The sequence below is a fragment of the Melanerpes formicivorus genome, unplaced genomic scaffold, assembly GCF_026170545.1.
Source record: "Melanerpes formicivorus ecotype bairdi unplaced genomic scaffold, bMelFor1.0.p_v2 SCAF_10, whole genome shotgun sequence".
NCBI classification, from domain to species: domain Eukaryota; kingdom Metazoa; phylum Chordata; class Aves; order Piciformes; family Picidae; genus Melanerpes; species Melanerpes formicivorus.
The window spans coordinates 5,748,733-5,757,599 of record NW_027142362.1 but is presented as its reverse complement, the minus strand read 5'-3'; the positions used below and the strand labels follow the sequence as shown (position 1 = coordinate 5,757,599).

Below are 8,867 nucleotides of genomic sequence, written 5' to 3'. Positions count from 1 at the left end.
AGACTGCAGGTTGCTGGTGATGTGGTCCTGAAAAGAGTTGGGCAGGGGCAAGGCCATGAAAATGAAAATGCTGTGGGGGTTGGAGCATCTCTGCTATGAGAACAGGCTGAGGGAGCTGGGGGTGTTCAGCCTGGAGAAGGGAAGGCTCTGGGGACACCTAACAGAGGCCTTTCAGTACCTGAAGGGGGCTACAAGAATGATGGGGAGGGACTGTGTGCAAAGACCTGCAGTGATAGGATGAAGGGAAATAGCTTCAAACTAAAGAGCAGATTTAGATTGGATGTGAGGAGCAAGTTCTGCACCATGAGGGCAGTGAAACACAGGAACAGGTTGCCCAGGGAGGTGGTTGGGGCCCCATGCTTGGAGATATTCAAGGTGAGGCTCAACAGGGCTCTGGGCAACCTGATCTAGCGGAGGATGTCCCTGCTGACTGCAGAGGTGATGGACTAGATGCCCTTTGGAGGTGCCTTCCCACCCTGACCATTCTGTGATTGTATGATTTGAGGATGGAAGGGCAATGAGAGAGCCTGGGGCTGCAGGGGGAGCAGCAGCAGGAAGGGTGCAGGACCAAGTTGGGTTGTTAGGGCTCTGTGCACAGCTGGAAGCTCCCCAGAGATGGAGCAGCAGGATGCTGAGATGCACTGGTGTGGGGAGGAGACTTAACCTGCCTTTCAGACACCAGAATGAATTCTCTTTCTCTTCCTGGGTACCATGAGTGCATCTTCACCTTTGTGAGAATAAAAGAGGGGCTGCCCCATCCCTGCCTTTAAAGGATGCCTTAGTGCTGCCACCTTCCTCCACACACAGCCCTGGCACCAAGCACACAGGCCCTGCCACTCAGCAGACAGCCTGCCCTTTGGCTTGGGACTATTCAGGTGGCAAAACAACCTCCCAGGGCTTTGTCATTCCTTTTGCCCTTTCCTTTGTCGGGTCCTTTGACAGGAACCCCCAAAGCAGCTGTTGGGAAAAGACAGCAGAAGCTGTGTGGACCTTAGGTAACTTCTCTGAAGGTTCTGAGCCCTGCCAAAGGGCCTGAGAGAAAGGCTCTTACTGTGTTGATTTGTTTTCTTTGGTTTATGGGGGAGAAAAAAAAAAGTATTTCACACCTAATTAGAGCAGCCACAGAGAGATTGTGTTAAAGGCCCTTTACTGGAAGTTTCAGGGGACAGAACAAGGGCAACCTGTGTTAACACCAGCAGCCAGGAGAAGGACCTTGCCTGCAAAACGATGCCGAAGGACAATGTGGAGTGTTCAAGCTGCAAGAAAGACACTGTTGAGGAGGGCAGCATGTGCAGCAGGGACTGGGCTTAAACGCAGCTGCTGCAGGCTGGGATGCTCCCTGCTCCCCTCCCCCAGCCCCTGCCAGGGCTGCCGACCTGGGTGGTCAGGTGGGGACAGCGTGGGTAAGACACCCCCCGTGTGGAGGGAGGAGAGCAAGGATCAAGAGCCCAACTTACTCCTTCCTCATCTTGAGGTCTCCTCCAGCCAAATCCACCCGGTTTCACCCCTGTGCCAGTGGGGACAACCAGCTGTTCCTTCTGCCTTGAAGGATGAGCAGAGGGCTGGAGCACCTCTCCTATAGGGACAGACTGAAGGAGTTGGGGCTGTTCAGTCTGCAGAAGAGAAGGCTCTGAGGTGACCTAATTGTGGCCTTCCAGTATCTGAAGGGGGCTACAGGAAGGCTGGGGAGGGACTGCTCAGGATCTCAGGTAGTGATAGGACTAGGGGGAATGGAATGAAGCTGGAGGTGGGGAGATTCAGGCTGGAGGTGAGGAGAGTGGTGAAGCCCTGGAATGGGTTGTCCAGGGAGGTGGTTGAGGCCCCATCCCTGGAGGTGTTTAAGGCCAGGCTGGATGAGGCTCTGTCCAGCCTGATCTAGTGTGGGGTGTCCCTGCCCATGGCAGGGGGGTTGGAACTAGCTGATCCTTGTGGTCCCTTCCAACCCTGACTGATACTACAATACCTCTCCAACATGCTGTGAGAGCTCTTCCTTGCTTCTTCCACCTACTAATCCCACTCCACAGAGAACAGCAGTTCTCTAAAGGCAAAAGCTCCCAAGGCTGATTGAAGTTGCTCAGCCTTGTCCATATTCTAGTAGCAAGCCCACCACAGACTGCCTTCTCTTGGAGAGGTTTAGGAGAAGACTTGATAGGGTGCTTAGTGCCATGGTTTAGTTGATTAGATGGTGTTGGGTGATAGGTTGGACTTAATGATCTCAAAAGTCACTTCCAGCCTGCTTAATCTTCATCATATCATCTGACTGAACAGCTCCTGCTCCTCCACCACCACTCCTGCACCCAGCCCAGAGCCAAGGGCAGGAGCAAGACCCTCACCAGCCAGGACACCACCCAGAGGAGCTCAACCCAGCCAGCACCCGTGGGGGATATTGGAGGAGTCATCAAGCATTGCCCTAACAACCGGGGGGCCACCAGGCCCCCCGGCCTTTGTTGTCACCACCACCAACACCCAGTGTGCACCAGGGGCACTCACCAGTGATGAGAGGAGGATCCTCCAGCCCAGATGGGCTCAGCTTAGGGCTACTGCCTCTCCTGGGGGGGGATTAAATAGGGGAGTGGGTGGGGAGGGCCAAGAGGCCACACCTGGGGTGGGAGGAGACTCCAACAGAGCCCAGGTGCCCTGGGTTTGAGGGGAAAAAGGGGGAAATAAGGCAGGTGAGAGACTTTTAGGGTGTCAGGGAATGATGGGACTAAGGGGAATGGAAAAAAAAACCCTAGAAATGGGTAGATTCAGATTGGATGTTTGGAGGAATTTCTTTCCCATGAGGGTGGCTTGCCCAGGGAGGTGATGGAAGCCTCATGCCTGAAGGTTTTGAAGGCCAGGCTGGATGTGGATCTGAGCAACCTGATCTAGTGTGAGATGTCCCTGCTCACGGCAGGGGGGTTGGAACTGGATGATCCTTGAGGTCCCTTCCAATCCTGACAATTCTATGATTCTAAACCAATTTTGCAGTTCAGGCTGGATGTTAGGAAGAAGTTCTTCCCAGCAAGAGAGATTGGCCATGGGGATGTGCTGCCCAGGGAGGTGGTGGAGTCACCATCCCTGGAGGTGCTTAGGAAGAGACTGGATGGGGTGCTTGGTGCTGTGGCTGAGTTGATCAGATGGTGCTGGGGGATAGGTTGGACTTGATGATCTCAAAGGTCTTTTCCAACCTGGTCGATTCCATTCCATTCCATTCCATTCCATTCTATTCTATTCTATTCTATTCTATTCTATTCTATTCTATTCTATTCTATTCTATTCTATTCTATTCTATTCTATTCTATTCTATTCTCTCTCCAGGAATGAGGCTTCAACTGGATCCCAGGGCAGCCTGTTCCAGCAGCAGAATGTGTCCTGAGAGGCTTATTGCACAGCAGCTATTGTTGACCTGCCTGAGCTCTCCTCCCGTGCTGAGCTGTCATCTCAACTTGTGACACAGAGAGAAGCTCACAGCATCATCCCCCCTTCAAAGCAGGGAAGTGGAGTGCACAGCCTTGCCCAGGGCCACATTGGAAGCTTCTGCTTTACAGGTGTTGAGCTGCCTACCACCCCAGGGTGGGTGGGCAGGCTTGTTCCCAGGCAAGGGAGGCAGTGCTCAGACTCTGCTACCTGCAAACCTTCCTCTTCCTTAAGAAAATGAAGCATCTGCTGCTGACTGATTTGTTTTCATTGTTGCTGCTTGCTTAGTTTGTAAAGCTGACATCATTCTGTGGCCAGCAGTGTCTTGGGTGTCTTACAAGAGCCACTCCTGTGCAGGTTACCTGAGGGCAAGGCACAGGGAACAGCAGCTCTACAGAGGACAGGAATATACTGTGGCCATTTATTTCCTGCTCTGCCTGGGAGATGAGTGAAGCATATTTGTGGTGGTTGCTATTAGACATCAGGGAGGAGCATTGCCTGGTGGTTAGTGCAGGGACCAGCAGTCAGGGCTCCTGGGTTATATTCACAGCTGAGGGAGCTGGGGTTGTTCAGCCTGGAGAAGAGAAGGCTCTGGGGAGAACTAATAGCAGCCTGGCAGTACCTGAAGGGGGCTACAAGAAGGATGGAGAGAGACTGTTTGCAGAGGCCTGCAGAGACAGGATGAGGGACAATGGCTTCAAACTAGAGAAGGGAAGATGTAGATTGGATGTGGGGAGCAAGTTCTGCACCATGAGGGTGGTGGAACGCTGCAGCAGGTTGCCCAGGGAGGTGGTTGGGGCCCCATCCCTGGAGATATTCAAGGTGAGGCTGGACAGGGCTCTGAGCAATCTGATCTAGTTGAGGATGTCCCTGCTGACTGCAGAGGGGTTGGACTGAATCACAGAATCACAGAATTAAGCAGGTTGGAAAAGTCCTTCAAGATCATCAAGTCCAACCTATCACCCAACACCATCTCATCAACTAAACCATGGCACCAAGCACCCCATCCAGTCTCTTCCTAAGCACCTCCAGGGATGGTGACTCCACCACCTCCCTGGGCAGCACATCCCCATGGCCAATCTCTCTTGCTGGGAAGAACTTCTTCCTAACATCCAGCCTGAACTGCAAAATTGGTTTAGAATCATAGAATTGTTAGGGTTGGAAGGGACCTCAAGGATCATCCAGTTCCAACCCCCTGCCATGGGCAGGGACATCTCACACTACAGCAGGTTGCTCAGATCCACATCCAGCCTGGCCTTCAAAACCTCCAGGCATGAGGCTTCCACCACCTCCCTGGGCAAGCTATCCTCATGCCGAAGAATTTCTTCCAAACACCCAATCTGAATCTACCCATTTCTAGGGTTTTCTTCCATTCCCCTTAGTCCCATCATTCTCTGACACCCTAAAAGTCTCTCACCTGCCTTATTTCCCCCTTTTTCCCCTCAAACCCAGGGCACCTGGGCTCTGTTGGAGTCTCCTCCCACCCCAGGTGTGGCCACTTGGCCCTCCCCACCCACTCCCCTATTTAATCCCCCCCAGGAGAGGCAGTAGCCCTAAGCTGAGCCCATCTGGGCTGGAGGATCCTCCTCTCATCACTGGTGAGTGCCCCTGGTGCACACTGGGTGTTGGTGGTGGTGACAACAAAGGCTGGGGGGCCTGGTGGCCCCCCGGTTGTTAGGGCAATGCTTGATGACTCCTCCAATATCCCCCACGGGTGCTGGCTGGGTTGAGCTCCTCTGGGTGGTGTCCTGGCTGGTGTGGGTCTTGCCCCTGGCTCTGGGCTGGGTGCAGGAGTGGTGGTGGTGGTGCAGGAGCTGTTCAGGCAGATGATGTGGTGCTAGCCTCAATGTTTTTACCTGGAGGCCCCTGGAGTCTGCTCTACTCATTCAATAAATCCCTGCTGTTGTGCCTCACCTCCAGAACATTTCTTTCCCCTCTCTGCTTCCTTTCAGAAATAAGGAAGGGAAGGAAGGAGGAAAAAAAGCAATAAAGCCTCTCTGGGAAATTCCTTCAGTGCTCAATCAGCTCTGAGCAGGAAGCCTTCAGGAAGAGGGGCAGAGTGGGAAAGGAGAACTCATTCTTATGAGTCACCAGACAAAGGTCACAAAGAACAGGCAGGACAAGACTGCATCATCTTCATGGTGGTTATGTTTCATGGTGGTAAATGCAGAGGGGGAGGGAAAAAAGTTCAAGCTGGCCTGGAAATCTCAGTCCTACTTCCCTCCAGCAAGGGACATTATGACATGTGAATCCCCATCCTTCATCCAGATAGACAGAATTAGCCAGGTTGGAGAAGACCTTCGAGATCATCAAGTCCAACCTATCACCCAACACCATCTCAGCAACTAAACCATGGCACCAAGTGTTCCATCCAGTCTCTTCTTAAGCACTTCCAGTGATGGTGACTCCAGCACCTCCCTGGGCAGCACATCCCAATGGCCATTCACTCTTTCTATGAAGAACTTCTTCCTAAACCTCCCCTGGTGCAGCTTGAGACTGTGTCCTCTTGTTCTGCTGCTGCTTGCCTGGGAGAATTGACCAACCCCCAAAGAGGGCCTGGTGTGGTAGAATAGAATTAACCAGGTTGGTAGAGACCTTTGAGATCGACTCCAACATATCACCCGACACCATAGGAGAAGAGGTGATGGCTTACAATCAAGAGAGGAGAGATAGGTAGAAGGAAGAATATATTTGTTTTACAGTGAGGCTGGTGAGGCACTGGCCCAGGTTTGCCCAGAGAGGTAATAGATGCCCCATCCCTGGGAACCTTCAAGGCCAGGTTGGAGAGTGCTCTGGGTCAACCTGGTCTAGTTGAAGTTGTCCCTGCTGACTGCAGGGAGTTGGACTGGATCACTTTTACAGACCTTCCTCAGCCCAGACCATTCTGTGACTCCATGGCTCCCTGCTTCTATTTCTGCCCATTCCTAAGCTGTTGCCTGAAACTCAGGATGTGGATTAATGGGGAAGCAGAACCAGGAGGCAGGGGAGACTCTGGGACGGTGTTTACAGCACTCCTCCTTGGTACAGAGGGAGGGTGGCCAAGAATAACCCTCCCTGAGCCATCAGCAAGGTGAGCTGGTTGGGTTTTTCCACTTGCCCTGTGTGTGGCTCTCATCTCTGTCCTCTGAGGCATGCTAGCCCTGGTTGTCCCCAGACAGACCTCTAGTCAACACCACTCAGCTGGTGGGGAGGAGGCTGGGGTGTGAGGAAGGCCAGCACGTGTCCCCAGCAGCCTGTGGGACACTCAGGTGCCAGCAGGCTCTTTCTTGCCTCTCTTCCCTCCTTTAAAGCCCTGCTGTTTGCCTTGCAGTCTGGATGCAGAGGAGGAGGGCTGGCAGGCACGCTCTGCCTCGTGGTACCCTCCAGGCAGGAGACAAAAGATGGAGGAGGGAAGCAGAGCTGGTAGCAGAGCCAGCCCCCTTGGCAGGTGTTCTCTTCTGATGTGTGTCTCTGGGCAGTGCTGTTCCTGCTCCCTCACCTGCTACAATTATGCTGCTCTCTTCCCCTGCCAGTTTTCCACCTCCTTTAGTGCTGAGGTTAGTTCCTGAGATGAATTCTTTCTCTGCTGAGGTGGGTCAGTAAGCTACTGGTGTGCCTCTGTGTTGAGCAAGTCAGTGGTCCAGCACCTCTGCCACAGCCATGCAGCATGTGGCACACCAGGAGCATGCACCAGAGCACAAGAGAGCAGCAGGAGTGGTGGGAAAGGGACACCTATTCACTATTCCTAAGGTTGGAAGGGACCTCAAAGATCATCAAGTCCAACCTGTCACCCCAGACCTCATGACTAGAGTAGGGAGGACACTACTGCCCACTGCAGGCTTTGAACTCACAACCTTCCCATTGAGGGTCTGATGCACTACCAACTGAGCCACTTGAAGGACTTAAAAAAAAGGCAAAGGGGCTCCAGGAGCCACCCCACAGCCCAAAGGTGTTACAGCAGAGAGGACTCTGGAGCTTGGAGTCCCATTACCAGTGAGTCATCAGTCTTGTCAAAGCTGATGTCTGACAGGATGGAGCCAGATTCATCTATGGGTGAGAGCCTGCTGTTGCCTGCACCTCCAAGAGAAGCCTTTGGCCTGTTGAGGAAGGCTAAGGCAGACTTCTGTTCTTCATTCAGCGGAATGCTCCCAGAGCCATCACACATCAGCAGCTCCCTGACCAGTTGGGTTTGGCGCCCCAGCTTCTCAGAGTCCCTCTCAGCCCTCTGCCTGTGCTTCATCTCCACCTCCACCTGGTTGCGGGCGCGCTTCAGCTTCACCTCCAGGGCGCAGCGCTCCGCCTGGCTCTGCCTCAGCAGCTCCTGGCAGCGGCGCAGCTCCTGCCCCAGCCTCTGCCACCTCTGCCGCCGCTCCTCGAAGCTCCTGGCCAGCTGGATGAACTGAGCCTCATTGCCTTCACTCAGAGCTTCAGCCCAGCGCACCAGCTGGTCATAGAGACCCCACAGGCTCAGCACAGCAGCCTCCATCCTCCGCACGGGACCGGCCACGTCCTCCCCGCCGGTACGAAGCCCCCCGGGCCGGGTCCCGCCGCCGCTGCCCCTCATGACCCTGGGCGCAGCCTCCCTCCCTCCCTCCACGCCCCAACCGCTCAGCCTAACCGTCCCGCAACGCCGTTTCGATCCCAGCCCCTAGCCAATCACAGTGCGCTTTCCGCATCCCCGGCTTCTCATTGGCTGGGAGTCTGAGGCCAAGCCGGCGCCATGGCTGCTGAGAAACAAAGTGGCCCAAAGCATCCTCCCTCCCCGCCGCCAGGGCTTGGTGCTGCTCCACACCCCAGGACTCCTCCAGGCAGAGCTCACAAGCCACAGTACTGGTCTCAGATGGCATCCCTGAGCCAGGTACATGATCTCGGCACCAGCCAAAGGCTGGCAGTGTCTAACCACAAGCACCCTCAGAGCAAGAGCCCATCACCTTCCCTGCCGTATGGTGGAGCAGCTGCTGACAGCATCACCTCCCTGCTGCTGGCCCTGCCAGCCTCTCTCACTCTTTCCTCCTCCAAGAGTCTCAAACCAGAGGCACCTTAATTTTATCTTGCCTGGAGGAAAACTACCCCTTGCTATGTGACAAAACCCCTTTCTCCTGGCCCCCTTCAGAAACCCAGCTTGGAGCAGGACACTCATTTGGAAAACACTCCAGCAAGTGAATTTCAGCAAGCCATGTGAAACCTGTCTCTCTTTGAGCCTGGAGAGAGCTGAGGGGGAAGCTTCTGCCCCAAGTTCACTGCTGGGGAGCCAGGATCAGAAACCAGCTGAGAGGAAACCATGTGGACTGAGAATTAATGGCCACTTTTCAAGGCAGCAAAAGAAAGATGAGAAGAGATTTGGGAGGCTGGATGGAGAAGGCTCTGGGTAGGTAGGAGAGTTTCCAGACAGCAACACATTTGCTTCCCCCCACGGCTCTGACCTCCCCACAGAGCCTCAGCCTGTGTTGCAGCAGGCTCCTGCTGAGTGACATTCAGGATGTAAAGAT

The 8,867-nt window shown here is 54.2% G+C and overlaps 1 pseudogene; it reads right to left on the bottom strand.

The window, feature by feature from the left end:
* Positions 1-7,330: 7,330 nt before the first annotated feature.
* On the bottom strand, positions 7,331-7,930 carry LOC137444020 (rac GTPase-activating protein 1 pseudogene; annotated as a pseudogene).
* Positions 7,931-8,867: the final 937 nt, after the last annotated feature.